Below are 18,952 nucleotides of genomic sequence, written 5' to 3' on the forward strand. Positions count from 1 at the left end.
AATAAAGAGTACTCAAAGGCCACATTTATAAGCCTGGTCTCCTTTTCTTTCAAACGCCTGATTACTTATATTTTTTACTTAATTGTTTGTATAGAAATAGAGGCTACTTCTGAGGGCATGAAAATTGTAAAGATTTTCCCGTGCTGTTTTTGTTTTTAAAATTGTTGCTGTTATTGTTTTTTTGCTATGACCCTGTTCTTTTTGGTAATCTGTGGAGATATCAGATAGGCTCATAATGCAAAACCATGAGGAGATATACCTGTTGTAATCTCAAGTCATGGGGCAGACATATGATTAGGCCTGATTACTTCACTGAATTGCCTTCATTCCCCTGAGGCCTCTTAGTGCTAGGCTCTTCTCCTTGTTCTTATGTTGTTGAATGCCTGGTCTCAGAGCTCTGAAGGCCAGAGCTACATTTTCCCACTGTCAAAGTCAATTGAGACATAACGATTTTGGAGGCTGAGACAAAAATAAATCTCACTGGCCACTTGTGTACTGTCCTTTTGGAGTGTTAACTAGGTTAAAGATGAACTACCTGATATTGTCTTTTGTACCCTCTGCCTTGAGCTGGCACATGAAAACCCTGTATCTTCCTGCAACTGTGTGCATTTTTGTTTCTTGATGGTACTATGTAATGCAATCACACATGCTGCTTATAATCCTCAGTCCTGAAGAGCAGTAATTATGATAATAATAGCTGATATTTATATAGGTGGTTAAGGTTTGCAAAGCACTTTACATACATTATCTCATTTGATTCTCATAACAAATTTGAGAGGTATGTATCTATAGGCATTGCTATCAAACCCACCTTATACTTGAGGAAACAAGTACTTTTTTTTTCTTGTGGTCATAGAACTAGTAAGTGTCAGAGACCCAGCTGTCTCCTGACTCCCAATTCCTGTGGTTTTCCTACTGCCCCACACTTCCTATCTGTAATCGAAATTGTTATTTATAGTACACTTTAAAGTTTACAAAGTGGTTTTTAAAAATTTTTCATTTAAAAATATTCTGCAAACATTCAGGATTAAAACGACCTTATGAGATAGGTACAACTGGCATTATCTTTTATTTTACAGCTGAGGAAACTGAGTCTTGGTGATATTAAGTGACTGGAATCCAGGTCTGCTTGACCATGTTTCTTGCTCTTCTCCCTCTATAGCAGGGGTTCTTTTTTGGCTAACAGTATTTCAGTAGAATTGATTTCCTTTGTCATTCTACAAGCTTTATTTTATGCACTTAAAAATATGATTCTGAGAAGGGGTTCATAGGTTTCACCAAATTGCCAAAGGGGGGGTACATGACATAGAAGAGGTTCAGAACTATGCCCTGTTATACTATGCTGGCCCATGAGTACATGCTGCTAAGCCACAAACACCCACTTGTTTAAAATCCCTTAACTGCTTGGTCATGTATCCCTGAATAACTGACACTGGATCCTTTACGGGTTGGTCCACATGATTTCAAAATGTGTATGGTGCTTAGGGTTTTATGGTGGTTTGAATTCTGAAATTTATAAGCAGATCCCCAAATGAGTTTTCCTTGACAAGCTTACTGCGGGCATTTCATTAAAATGTGATGGCCTCACCAATCCTGACCTTGATTGATGCATTGTTTCTTTTTAAATGTCACCTCACTTCTTCAAAAGTAAGACTGAAAAGATGCTGTTCCTTCTCTAGCTATTTAAAAAATGGAGCCCTCTTAGGGACATGAGGACGATGGAGTAAGTTTATTCCTGCTATCCTTACTAGTGTTAGCTGAAATGATACTTGAAAATGCCAGTGTCAAAGGTCATGATATCTTGTATCATGAGCTGGTACTAAATTTGAACACAGCATATATATCCTAGCCACTCTAAGTGTACTCTTTCTTCTTACAAGCTTGCAGTTTAACTTTCTGCCAAAGAAATAAATAGTATTTCATATCTTGCTTTGTTAGATTTTCAATCATGAAGTCTTTTAATAAGATGTGTGTAGAAGAGTAGAATAAATTAAAAACACCTTTCTTTTTTTTTTTAAATTTAAACTTATTTATTTAACATATTTGGTTTTCAGCATTGATTTTCACAACAGTTTGAATTACAAATTTTCTCCCCATTTCTACCCTCCCCCCCCCACTCCAAGATGGCTGATATTCTGGTTGCCCTGTTCACCAGTCAGCCCTCCCCTCTATCACCCCCGTCCCCTCTCATCCCCTTTTCCCTTCCTTTCTTGTAGGGCAAGATAAATTTCTACGCCCCATTGCCTGTGTATCTTATTTTTTAGTTGCATGCAAAAACTTTTTTTTTGTTATTTGAACATCTGATTTTAAAACTTTGAGTTCCAAATTCTCTTCCCTCTTCCCTTCCCACCCACCCTCCCTAAGAAGTCAAGCAATTCAACCTAGGCCACACATGTATCATTATGTATAACCCTTCCACAATACTCATGTTGTGAAAGGCTAACTACATTTTGCTCCTTCCCAACCCATCCCGCTTTATTGAATTTTCTCCCTTGACCCTGTCCCCTTTCCAAAGTGTTTGTTTTGATTACCTCCACCCCCATCTGCCCTCCCCTCCATCATCGCCCCCCCCTTTTATCTTTTTTTTATCTTCCTCCCTCTTCTTTCCTGTGGGGTAAGATACCCAACTGAGTATGTATGGTATTCCCCCTCAGGCCAAATCTGATGAGAGCAAGGTTCACTCATTCCCCCCTCACCTGCCCTCTCCCCTCCTCCCACAGAACTGCTTCCTCTTGCCACCTTTAGGCGAGATAATCCACCTTCTTTCCTGTGGTAAAAACACCTTTCTAAATCAGAATGTTAAAACTCAATGAGCCCTCCCCTTCAAAATAAAGACCAAAATTACGATGTTTTCCATTTTTGGTGGAGGGGAGAAGAAGGTGCTTTATTTCCCAACTAGTCTTAAGTTCCAAAGGTAAACAAGCAGTACATCCTAGTAATAAAACAGACCAGATAGCAGCAGATGTAGGTAATTAATATCCATGAGTTGATGGGGTTCATTTGGAGAAAAGCATGGCCAAAAAGTCATGTAACTGTCATGTAAAAGGGTATTTCTTTGTGATGATTTCTGTCCCTTTCAGCTATTCCCATAAATGAACAATTTGGATACAGGCTGGAACCTAGCCAAAGGGCTTGACACAGAAGAGGACAAGCCATTTTTGCCATTGATACGAAGTGGCTGTGGGCATCCTTAGCCCACCTGTCCTTTCTCGGCATGTAGCTGCCAATCAGACATGGACTGGGGCAAAGACCTTTCTGACTTCAACATCCAGGAAAACGTTTGTCCTACATGCATAGTAATTGGCAACACACTGTAGAAGCTGAGGCTATTTACTCAGGCATGTTTTTCATCATACCACATGTTGATGCTAAAAGTTGTGTTAATCATACAATCATTCAAGTATGTTCAGTGAAAACGGCTTGATTCCCACCCCCCAATTTTCTGAACTGACTCTTGCCAAAGAGTTGTTCCCTAGTTTAAGAAAAGTTGGTCAACCTAATCTTGACTTTGAATGTTCTGGTCTTTGAGCCTTGCTTCCTGGCATGTCTCATTGAGGTTCTGGCCATTTTGTCTCTTTCTGCCCTGACATAGGACTGATTGTCTTCATTGTGTTATTTGTTTATCCCGGACTTAGTGCTTTGACAAATTGAATAAGAAACATTTATTAAGCATGTGATAATGTGTTCAAGTCATTGTACTAGGTGCTGGATATACAGCCAAGCTGGGGTAATATATGACACTCAAAAAGATAAGCATATTACAAGGTAGGGCATGATGGGAGCAAAGGAGAGATCCAGACAAAAGAACTAAAAAAAAAACTGAGGAGGAAAAGACTATTTTTTTTCTGGGGAGGGAGGAGAGTGGGGAATCAGGGAAGGTGATGACTGAGCAGTGGTTTAGAGAAAGAGAAGGATTTCAATGAGGGAAGACAAGGAAGAAGAACATGCCAGCTATAGGAATGGTATATATGAATGTGTAGAGGTAGGAGATAGAAATTAAGCTAGGAAAGCTTTTGGTTTTCTAGTTTGTCAGGAAGGTAGAGCAGTAATATGAAATAAAGTCAGAACGGTATGGTGGAACCACATTGCCAAGGGCCTTAAATGCCAGGTCAAGCAGTTCTTTTATCTTAGAGCATTTTAGGAGTTTTTTTTTATCTTGAGAGACAATAGGAAGCCACTGAAGGTTTTTCCACAAGGAGAATGCCATTGTCAGACATATGCCTTAGGAAGTTTATTTTGGCATCTGTATAAAGGTGCATTGGAGAAGGGAGATTAGAGACAGGGAAATCAATTAGAAGGCCATTACAATGGCCCCAGCTAGAGGTAATGATGACCTGAGTTAGGGTAGTGTCGATGTGAATGAAGACAAGAGGACTGGTGTTAGAGACAGTGTAGAAGCAAAATTGATAGGACTTAGCATGGAATTGGGAACAACAGTCAAAATCAAGGATGACTTCAGGGTTACAATTCTGGGTAACTGAGAGGATAGTGGTGCCTTCAACAGAAGTGAAGACGTTAGTGGTAGTGACTTTGGAGGGTGGTGGTGAAAATATGATGAGTTCAGCTTTGGATATGTTTTTAAGGAACCTCAAGCTTGAGGTGTATATTGGATATGTGGGCTTAGAATTTAGGTAGTAGACTAAGGTAAGCTACATAGATTTGAAAGTCATTTAAATAGGAGGAACAAATAAACTTATGGGAACAGAATAGATCACTGAGAAGGAGAGCATAATGTAGTATTATCAGCATGGTGGTAGATGGGTCATCTGCTGAGGGAAAAGGGGATTGAGGTAGAGTTGGGGGCATAAGAGTAAGTTTGGAAAAGCCATGGTGTTTGAAGTTCATTTTGTGATTAATAAATGCATTGCCATCTAGCAATGAGTGCCACATTGAGGTTAGATAAGATAAATTCCTGGGGGTCTCAGCCCTCCGGAGTAGCAGAGGTGATGCATGGTAGTGGTCACCAACTGCAGAATTTACTGGGATATGATTATCAAAATGGCAAAGGGGAGTGATGGATTCGAGGGCAGACAACAGTTGAAAATGTTTAACTATATAATGGTCAAGAATGAACAGAAGGAAATGAGACCAGAGCAGGGTTAGTAGGTTGAGAAAAGGTGTTGAGAGACCAGAAGTATGGTGAGGATGAAGAAATGGATTTAGTGGAGTTGAATGAAGTTCTGTAATTATTGGAAGGATGGAGATTGTGGTCAGAAGGGAAATTTTAGAGTTAAAGATCTTAGATGTGGAGCAGGTTTGAATGATAAGATCTGAAGTGTGGTCAACTTTGTGAGTGATATCAATAGGATGAAGACAAAGGTCATGGGAATTGTAATTGAATGGAAAGGTCAGTATGTTCCAAGGTTTTAAAGGTAGTGCTCCAAAAGTTTACACTGGTCAATTGTTAAGTGGAACTAACTTCCTCTTACATTGTTGTAAAATGATGTCTATACTTCTAGGTTAATACACAATATACACAAGTCCTTAACTTCTCTGGGCCTCAGTTCTCTCATCTGTAAAATGAGAAGATTGGACTAGATGTCCTCTGAGGTCCTTTTCAGCTCCAGAACTATGTTCCTACAATGTAGGCAAACTATTTGACATATGGTATTAGAAATGGAAGAAATGATATTGTGCTAATGCCTAGTAATTAAAATAAAAAAGTTATTTTATTTATTTTGAATGCTGAGGCTTGAGGAGAAGCAGGTTTAATTAGAGAGGGATTAGGTGGTAGATGGAGACTTTTGTAAAGAGTCTTAAGGGGTCTTCTAGACTGTCAAGGGGTTTAGAATTTGATAGCCCTCCTTCTTAGGTCTAATTTCACATCATTACTTTTGGTTTTTTTTTTTTTTTTTGATTCAGATTTATCTCTAGCATTACTTGTACATCTATGAGCAATGATTAGAGTTGTTTGGGAGGCTCTCAAATGGAATTAAGAGTGGGAGATGGATTTCCCTGAGGAAACTAGAGAAGGATTGGAAGAGAAGGGAAACAGAAATGGAATTAAAGAATGTATGCATAATTCTTGAAAAAGATATTGATTAAGGTGTCCTTGACTAAACTGTGAGTGGTAAAAGACTAAGGAAAATGGAGTAGTACTTACGTAGAAAAATATCTAGGAGAGAGCAGGGGTGGAAAAGAGATGAACCCTTTGGCCATTATGCAGTACTGTTGACCGTGGGCACCTTGACTTCTGTCCATAGATAGCATCCTTAGAGTGGGTAGGGAAGTATGAGCCTACCATTTTGAGAGAAATTTTCAAGTGAGGGCTTATTTTTAAAAATTGTTTCTTGTGAGAACAACCCCCAAAATCTGAGAGAGAGAGAGAGAATGAGAATGCTGGCTAGCCAGAAAGAAGGGGCGGCTTCCTCCTCAAATCTTTGTGAGGTTAAGTTTTATAGAGTTCAGACAAGGGTATAAGAACATTTGCCTGATTGGCCTCACACAGGCAATACGTAATGTCCAAGAGAAGGGCAGTTTGAGATGTATATCATCAGGTAAGTCAATCTATTCTGGGGAACTCAAAACACAAGACAAGACCTAAGAGTACCCAAAACAAGCACTGAGTGAGATCTAAAGATTCTTTACAAACATTTGGCTTGCCTGGAGTATCTCTTGGCTCTACAGTCACTTTTTGGGTTAGACAATTTTTTAGCCTCAGAAAGCTAGTTTCAAACAATATTAATCAATGATAAATAATAATCCACAGTCCCCTCTTTTGGGCCTGAAGCCCAGCATTCTCACACTAGTGAATGCATAATTACAGGAGCAGAAAGCTGGGTTATGATTTCAAAGGGAGTTCATTAAAATAATGATTCAGTGGCATTCCCCTTACTACCTATCTAATCTAGAGCTTTATAGAATTCCATTAAAGAGGGGGAGGGGCCAGATTATTGACAAATTTTCCCCAATGTCTCAAAATCAGAGGGATAAATTTGAGTAAGTCCCAGGAGCTGTAAGTCAAGGGAATTAAATTTACCACAGGAAACAAATGTGCTGTGGCCATGAGTATCACAAAAATTATAATCCTTTATTTACTTCAGTTTCATAAAAGTTGAACAAACTTAATTACAGAGACATAATGTCACACATCCCTTGAAGAGACAGCCTTGTTAACCAGAATCTGTAAGTCAAGTTACAGATTAAACAACTTAGAGGGCTCACAATGGACTGGTTTCAGAGGAAGATTTCTGTATCACCAGTTAACTAAGGTAGCTGACAAATAACAAAATCACTTTAGTCAAACAGGTAAAATTCTATGTCTCAATTTTGTTAAGGTAAGGTTAATAAAAACAGAAAATAGACTTTCACTTGACCGAAAGTTTCAGGAAGAATGGCCCTAAACCACAAATAATAAATAAAAGGAATTATAACCTATCTCTCTTTTAGGCAAACATGAATACTATGAAACATCAAAGCCAAAGTAATACAATAATGGTCATCAATATTAAATAACATCAAGTCTCCTTAATGTCCATTTTAATTAGCACATTTCATCTTGAGTCCTACCTGTCCCATGTATTTCTCTGGTCCCTAGAAACATATAACCTCAGAAATTCTGGAATAGGCCTAGTTCTCAGGGTGGCTTTGAGGGGATTTATCCTAGTGGATCTGCTTCCCTGGTTCCAAGTTATGCAGAGATTCCCTAGGCAATACTGCTAAAATCTACCAGTAACAAGACTAAATGCAATTTAGTACAACCTCCTAAATGTGGCTTTCTAGTGACTAATTCATGTGGTGAACAACCAGCTCAAACCTTCTAGATCTAATCCTCTTAACACCCTATGAGAAGAACATCAAATTATGAACCCATAGTTCACCTGAAAATTTAGAGAATTTCATACCACTTGCTTTTTCTATCTTTACCTGAACTTGTACCTGTTATAGACAATGCCATCAACAGGATAAAGGAAGACTCTTAAAAAGGCTACATGATGGCATGACTTATAAAATGAGCACTTCTGTCCCTTAATATTATCAGAGAGAGAGAGGTGTCGAACTTGGAGAAAAAAACCAAGCCATGATTTAAAAATATCCTTATAATCATTCATGCAATCCTACATATAAAATACTTTATCCTGTTTTGAGAACTTATTACTAAAACATAGGCAATACCTATATTTCCCATTAGAAACATTTGGCAGATAATCATATATATGTATACACATATATATCTCCTAGTTCTTAGAGAAAATAGTCTAATAATGTTTCCTTCTCAAACTTAAATTTTCTACTTTATCAAAATTTAAACTTTTATATCTTTTATCTCATCCCCCTCTTTTTAGGATACATACATACATACATATATATATATATTTTCTTCACAGCATTCTAAATGAATGAGATTTTTTTTCTCTTTTTTTGGAGGCAGTTGGGGTTAAGTGACTTGCCCCGGGTCATGTAGCTAATAAGTGTCTGAGGCTGGATTTGAACTCAGGTCTTCTTGATTCCAGGGCCACTGTTCCATTTATTGTGCCACCTAGCTGCCCCCGAATGAGATACTTTAAGGACCTCATCTTATGTATGAATATGTGACCATTAGTAAGGGGATGGTAAACTTAAAAACTCATTTACCTAGTTGCTTAGGATAGGAAGTTGAATAGAAATTCAGATTAAAAACAGTGATATCTTTCATAATTGCATCCTATTCTACTAACTCAGACATGTTTTAGTATTAATGTATTGATGAATCAATTTGGTATTTCAATGACAAAAGTTCTACAGTTCACCTGCCTGCATTATAGAAATTTGCTATGAAAGGAAAAAGGAGGAAAATGGTTATAACAATATCAAGACTATCTCTTCAAGGGCACAGACTGACCTGACATAAGCATGGAGGGGAATAGCTCCTTTAGCTCTGTTTGATTCCAGGTAAAAGTTATAGTTAACAGCTGATTATGCAGCAAAGTTCTACTTTATTGACAGGGTATCATAGCCAGGTTCAGAATTAAGCAGGTGGGAAAATTTCATGTTCAAAAAGGAAATAGCACAATGGGGAAACTGCATCAAGAGGCTCTTACCTTTACTTATATGCAAGGTCATCTCCTCAACTTTCCCAGGCATAGACATCTCTTTTAGCAGTTTTCAGATTGTATTCCCTTTGAGCAGCACATAGCTTCCCTGCCTTGAATGATGTATTTTTGGCTTAATGACAACTAAGATAGTCATACCTGAAATAAAAACTCAGAACAATATAAAATCATAGGATGAAGAGATTTTTACCTCAAAAGGCAAAATTTCACCAATAAAATTTCATTAATTATAGCTTATAGATGAGTTATTTTTTCTTTTTCTCATATTGCAATAACCATGAACAATAAGCACATGAGTAGATAGAAGGCCTTATCTTATTTATCCTTTCTAGTTTAAATTCATCCTGGAGCAGAAATCAATCATTTAGAAATTAAGAGTAACCATATTCTGTAGTTTCACACATATAATGAATACATGATAGTTGATTCAAAAACCCCAGAAAAATGCTGGCTCCCATAAGTCTTCAGACTCACTAATCCTTCTTGCCTGTTGTGATCCCTAAGGCAAAATAAAATCTTTAAAACTAAGGTTTTTTATTGTTAAATTGACTCAAAGATATAACTTCAATATATGCTATTAATAGATACGATTTCATAATTTTCATAAGTGATGGCCAAACAATCTATTTAAGCAAACTTGTAAGTTCTTTAGAACTTCACAACCTGTTAGCAGCTTCTCTCTCAGAGTTAATGACATCCCATGACTCTGCTCCCCCCTCCCCCCCAAATCCCAAGGAACTTCACAGATAAGGACAACTTAAGAGCTCTGTGGTACTTCCCCCCTCCTCAAACAGCAAGTTATGATTATCCATTTCAAAGCAAAATTTACCCAATTAAATACTTAATAATTTTAAACTTTATGACCACATTCTTTACCATTTCAATTCATAATGTAACAATATCCAGATTAAAAGAGAAATTCCTTTTCTAATGATATGATTAAACACACTCTGGTTATAATTTTTCTAATTAACAGCATTTCTTAAGCAATCGTTTACCCAAATTCACAATGCAAGAAAAATTAGAAGCCTAACAATAATATGAATAATATTATGAATTTTAAAAACACAACAAAACTTTTTGCCAATCAAATAACATCTGTTTAGTTGAATCCTCTTCTTTAAAAAATCACTGTCAGTTTGGCATTCTATTCCAGTCACATTCAAAAACCAGTATAGAGTAACCACACTTAATAAAAATAATAATAGCAAACATTTATATATGCATACCATGTGCCAGGCACTCTACTAAGCACTTTAAAATTATCTCATTTGATCCTCACAGTAGCTCTGGGAGTTATTTTACAGACAATTAAACTGAGGCAAACAGAGGTGAAGTGAGTTGCTCAGGTCCATACAGCTAGTAAGTTTCTGAGGCTGAATTTGAACTCAGGTTTCTTGATCCGTTAGTTTCCAAGCATATTGCCGTAATGGCCAATATCAAATGTATTTTGCATTAAATTCCTATTTACCACAATTATCTCAATAGGAAAACACATCTCACTGTGAATAAGACCATAATATAATTTAGTTTCAGGGTAAATTTCAACGAAATCAAATCTGGATTTATAATCACAAATAATAACACTGAAAATCTCAAGTAGGTAGTCTCTTTGGGATGTATGGCATGTTCAAGGCACATCTTTGACATGAGGACTTGTTGAGCCCTATTCAGGGTTGCTCATCAACTTTTGGTGTCTACCTGGCTACCTAACTGTCACCTGTGGCACCAAGAAGCTGCAGAATCCACAATGGACACACCCCAATAAACCGTCTCAGCAGATGGGCTAAACAGGTTGAGCGTAATCAATGGGCCTCCAATCAGTCGAATTAGTGGGGTGTCTGCCCCAAGCATGTGAATGAGGGGGCGAGAACAATTTGTTCCAGAAACCAGGAAGGTGGCTGAAGCAGGAAATGTGGAGTGTTTAGAATGAGGTCAGACATCAGAGATACCAAACTATCCTCGTGCAACTCCGCCTCGAATCCAGTTCATGTATGAGTCAAGACATCCTCTTCAAAATCATAGGTAAAAATGATTGGCCCAATGTCACACTGTAAGTGTCAAAGCCATGATTCAAACTCAAGTCTTCTCACTTCAAATCCACTGCCCTGTATTGATTGCTTGATAGATGCAACCACAGTAAACTTCTTTCATTAACTTTTTTTGAGTATTATTATCAAGCAGGGTACCATCATTAGATCTGCTATATTTATGGTCACAAGACCTACCTAACTGCTCCTGCACTAAACACCATGTGGGTGAAGAACACATTTTGACCAAATTGAATTTTTCCTGTCTCTGAATGACCAAAACTGCAACCTCATTCCCTACCACTATTGTCTAAAGCCAAACGTTGCATGGCAGAATTGTCACTAGGTGGTGCAAAGAGTCAGATGCCATTATGCTTTTAACTCCTTAGCCATGTAACCTGGGGCAAATACATCTCTGAGCTGCAATTACTCATCTGTAAAAAGAGGAGGTTGGAGGAGATAATCTTGTAAATTCCTTCTAGCTCTAAAATTCTATGATTTTATGACCTTATACTAATCTAACCAGTCATGCCTACATTTAGGGAAGGAAGGTAGGGGTCTGATAGAGCCACGGTGATTCCTCCATGATGAAGCACTTGAAGGTGATTTTCAGTGAGGTGAAAGGTTGGAGAACCAGAACTTGGAATTCTTTGGTAACTTATTGGTGTCAGGGATACAGCAGATGACTGTTACTGCTAATGGCCTTTGTCTGGATTTGCAGGTTTGTGGGCTATCATTGTTATATATCTCTTCATTAGTTGATCACAAGGTGATGAGCCAGATAGTGTACAACAGTGTTCCCTTTTTTTAAAAGGTATGATTAGATGACAATGCTGCTGTATGACAATTGGGCACATGGTGAATGATATTTTGTGTTTATATCAACACTTAAAACCAAGTTAATCTGACATATATTTAATGATATATGTATACCTACTGCATGGCAATTAGGGATGAATGGTAAGAAGTTCACCTAAGTGACTATAATTACCATTACTTTTTAGCCAAATTAAATATTTTATTTGGTCACTGGGAGAAAGAGGATATCAAGAAACTCTCAGAGGCCTCGCAGAAGACCGTGGGATACATAATTCAAAGGGGTCCCAAATGGCTTGGCTTTACTACACTGGTGTGCTGGCAAATGTTTAACACACTTTTATGTTTAATTTGCATTATTAGCAATTTCTGTACTACTTTTTAAAGTTTAGACAATGAAAAAACCAATAAATCAAGCCCTCATTTGTGACATTTGCCAGTTTATGAGGTGTAAATGCTCATACTGAAAATTTAATTACCAGCTCTTGAGAGCTAATATGACAGACTCTAGCACACTCCTGCTCCACCACTTCTGTTTGAGGAGAAGGCATCCATGGTAGGAATACTATCTGCCCTTGAAGTTAGGCTAGTTTTCCCTTAAAAGCTATTGGAACTGTCCTCAAGACTTAATTGGTTCAAGGACTAAGGCTTGGGCTACTGATGTAACTTCCTGGTGACCCAAGTACAAAAGCCATGAGGAAGGAGGGGCTGCTTTTCTTCAGGCTTGAACATGACACCATCATGGCCACACAGAGACAGGGAAGCACTGCTCATCAGAATCAGGGCTGTCTCCTTTCTCATTCATTGCCCCCTTGCCATGCTTTGGCTAAGTAAACCTCTAGTTAACTGTTAGATATGGGCTACAAGCATTTCATTTCATTCCAATTCTGAAACCTCCAGCACCATAACAACCTAAACTACAATAATTGGTGACACTTGGATTAATTGACTTACTGGTTCTTGTAGTCAAAATGTATATCTTAGAGGAGGTCTGTGTGGAGGAATCAGAGCCTCTGGTGAAAAAAGGAAAAGGCAAGTGAGCACTTGCATTGGGACAGAGGAGACTGTCATTGACCCTAAGGAAGGTTTAAGCCAGTAGATGATAAAGGAGGTTAACATGGAGGATAAGGATAAAACTGGGGAAAACATTCTCTGCTTATTGTTAATGGTCCTAGAAAAGCTGGATTGCCAGCACAAGTAAAATGGAAGCAAGTAGTTTCTTTGCCGTCAGAAATTTTAAGAACTCTTGTTTTTTTTTTTTCAAGGATGATGCCCTGAAGGCAGACGGGGCTGCTGATGGGACTTAGTAGCAAGACAAGTGAAAGGGGCAATGCTGATGGAGCTGGGGACTGAGAAACTATAAGCAAGTATGGTCACAGAGCCAAAGAATGTGATGGAAAATATATTGAGTCCCACTGAGATCAGGACTGTGAGGAAGACAAGACAGTGGGAGTGGGTGGGTATGAAGATGAAAACTGAGAATCTGCCCCAATAGTAACGAAAGCTTTGGGCACTTACCCTGTTACTATTTCCACAGGGATAGCAGAGGGTAGAGAGTTTATAAACATTTTTTAGTTCCAGCTATGTGGCAGGCACTGAGCTAAGTCCTGGGGATACAAAAAAAGCAAAATACAGTTTTTGCCCTTGAGCTTACAGTCTGCTGAAGGGTAGACAGACTGTCACCATCAAGGAACATAGGAGGTTGGAGGTGAAGTTTAAACAGCAATCTAAAGTCATTAGAACTGTGGTTTATGAGGTTGTGGTCTAATTGGAGCAACCTGGAGTTTCTCCCTGCTGTAGAGTGCCATAAGCTCAGGGAGCTAATAGATGACTTTTTAGAGTCAGTTAAAACTATTAGGCACCTAGATTGGGGAGCATTCTTATTCTCTTTTTAGGTGACAAAGATGGATAGTTGTGCATTCCTGGCCGCATAAAAATGAGTACCTGTTAAACACAGTTTCTCAATGGAGGCTACAAGGGATGATGTAAAATTCCTTAAAGACTGGGGTCTGTCAGATTAACTCTATTTGCAACCAACTGGTTGTATGGCATGTAGCATCCCTCTTCCAAACTTCATCATTTTGCCTAGGTTTGCAACCTTATAGTCATCTTGGACTTCTCCCTTACCCCGCATATTCAATATTATCAATTCTTCCTCCATTGCATTTTTTGATTTTGTCTCCTTTGCTTTACTCACAAAGTATTTGGAGGGGTTTGGGGGAGAGCTCAGGTGAGTCCCAGCCTTTATTCCACCATCTTGGCTCTATTATCTTTCTTCCAGTCTTTTATCTTTCTCTCCTTTAATAGTCTTTGATCTAGCCAAAATGGCCTTCTTGTTGTTGCTCACACCTGACATTTAAACTCTAGCCTATATGCCTTTGCATAAGCTGTGTCCCATGCCTGTAATGTACTCCCTTCCCACTTCTGCTTCCTAGTTTCCCTAGCTACAGAGCTCAACTCAAGTACCACCTACTCCAGGAGGTCTTTTTTGATCTCCCAGGTGTTTGACCTTCTTCCTGAAATTACTTTGCTTTTAATTTGTATATATTCTATATATAATTATATGTGTATATGTTGTCTCCTTCTATAGATTATAAGTTTCTTGAGGACGAGGACAGTTTAATTTTTTTGCCTTTGTATCTCCACTACCTAGACCTATGCCTGGCACATAGCTGGAGTTAAAATTTCATTTTAATTGATTAACTCCTTACATCTCCACCTTTAAGACAAAGTAGACCTTGAGGTTCCAAGGTCAGCTTAGTTTCAGGTGGAGCAACAGGAGTTAAAGCTTAAGCTGGGATAGAACTCTACCCTTTGCTATAGGAATTATTCCATCATTTAATTTTTACATTAAATTTTGTTTTTTTCAATTAACAAGCAACTGTTCCTCCCCTAAACAAACAAAAAAGGGAAACCCTTCATTAAATATGCATTATCAAACAAAACACATTATCCATGTTCAAAAATATGTATCTCAGTATGCATATCTTATCTACAATGTCTCAGGAGGTAGGCAGCATTCTAAATCATTGGTCCTCTGAAATCATGGCTGGTGGTAGAATTGTTCTGGTTCCAATGTCTTCACTCTACATCATTCCAAAGTGAGGTTCAAGTGATATCTCTTTCCTCATTGTTACAGACTTCTGTTTGTACTCCCTAATTAGGTGAGATAATAAGTTCTTCTCCCTTTATGCCTCCCCTTTTCTTTTCTACCATAGTTTTCCCCCCAGTTTTTCCTTTTTCCTTTGAAGATTATCACGACATAACAAGAAAAAAAGCATTCGCAAGCCGTTCATTTTATTTGACTCCAGGAGTCCCTTTGACATCACTTTTTTGGGAGATGCTTTTTTTTATCACCTCTCATTATTAGAATGCAGACTCTTCATTTTTATAAAGTTATTTTCTGATTGCTTATTTGTATTTACCTTTTTTTCCTCTTTACTCCAGTGTTTGTAGTTTGAGGTTTCTACTAATTTCTGATCTTTTCATCAAAAATGCATGGAAGTCTTCTACTTCATTAGAAGTCCATTTTTTCCCCTGTTGATTATAACTTGGTTTTGCTGAATAAGTTATTCTTGGTTCTAAGCCTTCATCTTTTGCTTTTTAAGAGTATCGTTTTCTATGCTTTCATCTCCTTTATAGTGAGTAACTGCTAGATCTTGTGGTTCCTCAGACTGAACTTTTGCTTAATGGCTGTTTGCATTTTTTTCCCTTTGACCTGGAAGCTCTGGAGTTTGACTATGTATGACATTCTTCAGAGTTTTCATTTTAGAGTTTCTTTCAGGAAATAAATGATGGCTTATTTCTGTTTTCACTTTGCCATCTGGTTCTAAGAAATCTGAGCAGTTTTCTTTTATGATATCTTAAAATATAATATGGACTCTTTTTCATCATGATTTTCAGGTAGTCCAGTGATTCTTAAATTATCTCTCCTTGGTCTGTTTTCCATGTATTTTGTTTTTTATATTAGATAACTTACATTTTCTTCTGTTCTTTTTCAATCTTTTGGCTTTGTTTTAGTGATTGTTGGTATTTCATAAAGTAATGAACTTCAGTCCATTCTCATTTGGAAGGAGAGGGAGAGGGAGAGAAATATTCCTGAAATGGCAACAAATAAAAATACAGAAGGACTTTTATCCCTGTGTAAGTGCATTCTGTTTCCACAGTGATGGATCAACTAATCAGCATTTATTAGGCATCAACTATGTATTAGTCACTATGGTATATGCCGAGGATACAAATCAAAAGGATGAATCAATTCTTATTCTCAAGGATCTTAGAGAGTAGGCAGAAAAGAAAGTAGAGTGTGGTAAGGTCACACAATTTTCAAACTGTTTTCAAATGTTAAGTTAGTTGTTGATTACCTTTATGTGGTCCGGTGACAGAGAAGCACACTCTTGGAGAAAGCAAATTGCATCAATATTGAAATCTTCGCTATAAAATAAAACCACAAAACAGTATGGAAGGATGACCTATACACTCTTCTCTGAGAAGTAAAAAGAGTGGGCAAAGTTGTCTTTGTTGTGTACTCACAGTTAACAAGATGCATCATTTCATGGGGCATTTGGTTGTCATCTCATCTTAAAATATTCTTGGTAAATGAGCAAATGGATATCATGAAAATAGTTGTAGTTTGTGGTCCAACATCCTTTGTAGAGACTGGTGAAATAGAAATGTTCTATGAAGAACTTGACAAGATTTCCCAAGTTATGTCAATACATATCTTGATATGTGGTGACATAAATGGAAAGGTGGGCATGAGATTTGAAGGGTAGTAATGAAAATTCTATTGAGAAATAAGGGACTAGTTCTTTGTATTTAGAGGTATTTACATAATGTTAATGTTTACTCTTAGTACAGATAAATAAAATTCACAGAAAAATTTAAAACAATATTTCAGTTTTAAAACCATATTTCAGTAGTTACAATCTTGCCTCTCATCAAAAAAACTTTTAATCATAGCTATTTAGAAGGGAAGAAAAAGAGAGAAAAAGAAAGAAAACGTATGCTGTTTGAATGATTTGCATTTTACATTCTAGCTTTTTCCTAATCTATTCCCTTAGGAAAGTTTTGTTGACCTGGAAATTTATCTCCTAGTATAAGTGGTGCAGTAGATAAAGTGCCAGGCCTGGAGCCAGGCAGACTTGTCTTCCTAAGTTCAGATCTGGCCTTAGACAATAGTTGTGTGACCTTGGGCAAGTTATTTAACCTTGTCTTCCTCAGTTTCCTCATCTGTAAAATGAGCTGGAGAAGGAAATGGCAAACAAATCCAGTATCTTTGCCAAGAAAACTCCAAATGTGGTCATGAAGAGTGGGACGTGACTGAAAAATGACTGACTCCCCCATTTGAACATAAGCTTCTTAAAGACAGAGACCGTTATTGCCTCTTTTTTGTACACCCCAGGAGCACAGTGTTTGTCTGGCACATAGAAAACACTTAACAATTGTTGATGGATTGACTAAATCAATAAGAAAAAAAATCAAATTACAGAATTCTATCTATATGCAATTTTCAGGTGTATATTCTGATGAATGAATGAAAAAGCATTTAAATATTTACTGTGCCCTGGGCACTGTGCTTAGTATTGGAGAGACAAATACAAAAAGCAAGACAATTTTTGCCCTAAAGGAGCATATGCATATACAGTTTGTATATGTACACACATGTATATGAATGTACATACACACACATACACACAGATATGCATATATAATATGACCCACTATTTATAAACATGTTATACAATATGCATTATGATATACAATGTGTGTGCAATAGAATATATGATCTTACAAAGCAGGGCATTCATACATACTCTATTAGTAACTGTAGGGTATTAAAAGTCAATGTAATGAAGGTCCTTATTTCCAATCAACTGGAAGTAATCAAACGGAAGGGGGATGATATCAAATATAGAGCAATGTCTAGATAGAGGCCTTTGAGTCAGGAGAGATCTCCTTCTTAGGAGCACTAGAGCTAGGGAGATCAGGAAAGGCTTACTGTAGGAGCTAGAATCTAAACTGATCCTCACAGGATGGCAAGGATTCTATGGGACAGTGGTGAGAAGGAAATGTCATTCCCCAAACTCTGTATTCCATTTCTCAGCTCCATGGACTACAGGTCCCTTCAGAATGGGAAGTACATGAAGGAAACATTGCTAGTGAGCTCCCTTTGTTAATTAACTCTGGAAAGATAGGGTTAACAAACTTGGATTAATTACAAGGAGCATTCTTGGCCCAGCAGAACAGATGATGAAACACATTTTCCCTTCTCTCAGTAGAGAGACTATAGACTATGGGTTCAGATTGTTGCAGATGCTATCAGATATAGTTGCTGTGTTTTGCATAACTTTTTTTTTGACTTTTTGTTTATTTTTTTACAGTATCTACATTTTTATTTAATATGTTTAGTTTTCAGCATTGATTTCCACAAGAGTTTGAATTACTAATTTTCTCCCCATTTCTACCCTCCCCCCCTCCCCACTCCAAGATGGCATATATTCTGATTGACCCCTTCTCCAGTCAGCCTTTCCTTCTTTTACCCCACTCCCCCTTCCCCATCCCCTTTTCCCTTACTTTCTTGTAGGGCAAGATAGATTTCTATGCCCCATTGCCTGTACATCTTATTTCCCAGTTGCATGCAAAAACATCTTTTTTTTTTTTTAACATCTGCTTTTAAAACTTTGAGTTCCAAATTCTCTCCCCTCTTCCCTCCCCACCCGCTCTCCCTAAGAAGGCAAGCAATTCAACGTAGGCCACACATGTATCGTTATATAAAACCTTTCCACAATACTCATGTTGTGAAAGATTAACTATATTTTGCTCCCTCCTATCCTGTCGCCCTTTATTCAGTTTTCTCCCTTGACCCTGTCCCTTTTTGAAAGTGTTTGCTTTGATTACCTCCTCTCCCTATCTGCCCTCCCTTCTATCTTCCCCCCTTTTTTAACCCCTTCCTTCTTCTTTCCTATGGGGTAAGATACCCAATTTAGTGTGTATGTTCCCTCCTCAAGCCAATCTGATGAGACCAAGATTCACTCATTCTACCTCACCTGCCCCCTCTTCCCTTCTAACAGA

At 37.7% G+C, this 18,952-nt stretch overlaps 1 protein-coding gene across 2 annotated transcripts in view; it reads left to right on the forward strand.

Moving 5' to 3' along the window:
• The window catches only part of GPD2 (glycerol-3-phosphate dehydrogenase 2), a 137,298-nt gene that overhangs the window by 475 nt on the left and 117,871 nt on the right, over window positions 1–18,952 (forward strand). The window lies entirely within an intron of this gene.

The sequence above is a fragment of the Trichosurus vulpecula genome, chromosome 2 (genome assembly GCF_011100635.1).
Source record: "Trichosurus vulpecula isolate mTriVul1 chromosome 2, mTriVul1.pri, whole genome shotgun sequence".
NCBI classification, from domain to species: domain Eukaryota; kingdom Metazoa; phylum Chordata; class Mammalia; order Diprotodontia; family Phalangeridae; genus Trichosurus; species Trichosurus vulpecula.